The following is a 1,416-nucleotide window of genomic DNA, read 5'->3' as shown; positions in this document are numbered from 1 at the left end:
GTATTACTAATAGAAGATAGGAAGACATTTCTTCTTGGTAGCTAGTTTAAGCTGTCTGAACCACGCCCAGCCTAGCCATTGCCTAGATTTTGTTATTATTATCATTAATTAATTATTATTATTATTAGAGCTTAAAAGACGCATCTCCCACACAAAATAGATCTTAACCATACTCTATCTAAATTTATCTTTTTACCTTTATGGAACACCTTACATTTTCTGATGCATACTGATGCAACTTTTATTATAAATCTTGCTGTGTTGTGTTGCAGCTATGTGTACTTGTGTGTGTGTGTGTATTTGTGTGTGTGTGTGTGTGTGTATTTGTGTATTTGTGTGTGTGTGTGTGTGTGTGTGCATTGTATTGGCATGATCGTAAAAAACGTGTGCTATAGGAAAGTATTCTTCTAAGAAAAACTATTTGTGGCTGTGATTGTTACACCTACCACATGTTGATTATGCAATTAATAAAAGAATTTTTTGCTTTCCAATATCAAATTATAATAAATAAATTAATGAAAAGTAATAGTGTAAAAATGCACACACTAGTGTCATTAAACTATGTCACTGTAGAAGGTGTAGTTTGTTGCTTTATAATTTTTACTTCATTTTGCTTTATTGTAATCTCTAAAAATAATATTGTAAGAATAACTGTTATTGATGGTAAATTGTTGCACCAGCTGATTAATTATATGATTAGACATTCATTTTACTTTACAATTACTTACTTATTGTTTATTTAGATCATTGTTCTTGGTTCATCATATACTAATGCTTCTTCATCAATACCTTTAAATCAAAAAAATTGCTTTTGATATTCATTTAAACAATTACACACAAGTCTGATTACATGGCACAAATAAAAATTATAATTTTCTCAATTAAAAGTTATGTAGAATATTTCTCCACTCATCTCTATGTAACTACACACTATTACTTTTTATTCCTCCAGTAATACCATAGGTAGGATTAACAGATGTACCAGATTCTATTAATAGTTGTATTGATTGATAATAATATTCTATCTTACTTTCAGTAATACCATAGGCAGGATTAGCAGATACATCAGTATTACAGTCTATGTCATGATGTTAATATCATTATTGTACTCACATAATATCATTAGGTCTTACTTTCACCAGTAACTCCATAGGCAGGATTAGTTGATGCTAATAGTGTATTTTCCATATTTGGTGCTATAAATTGATTTCATTATCATGTCTACATACACACTTAGTATAATAAACATTACCATCTGATTGTTGAATTATATCAGCTTTTCTTTCAGTAGAACTAAAAGTATCATTTCCATTTGATGTTTTATTCCATATTCTCCTACACACTAATACATTCACTATTAATATTACTAGTATAGTAACTACCAGTAATATAAATACTGTACTAATACTTCCTGCT

This window comes from Amphimedon queenslandica, unplaced genomic scaffold (genome assembly GCF_000090795.2).
Source record: "Amphimedon queenslandica unplaced genomic scaffold, v1.1 AMPQUscaffold_10701, whole genome shotgun sequence".
NCBI lineage: Eukaryota > Metazoa > Porifera > Demospongiae > Haplosclerida > Niphatidae > Amphimedon > Amphimedon queenslandica.
This window is presented reverse-complemented; position numbering follows the sequence as displayed.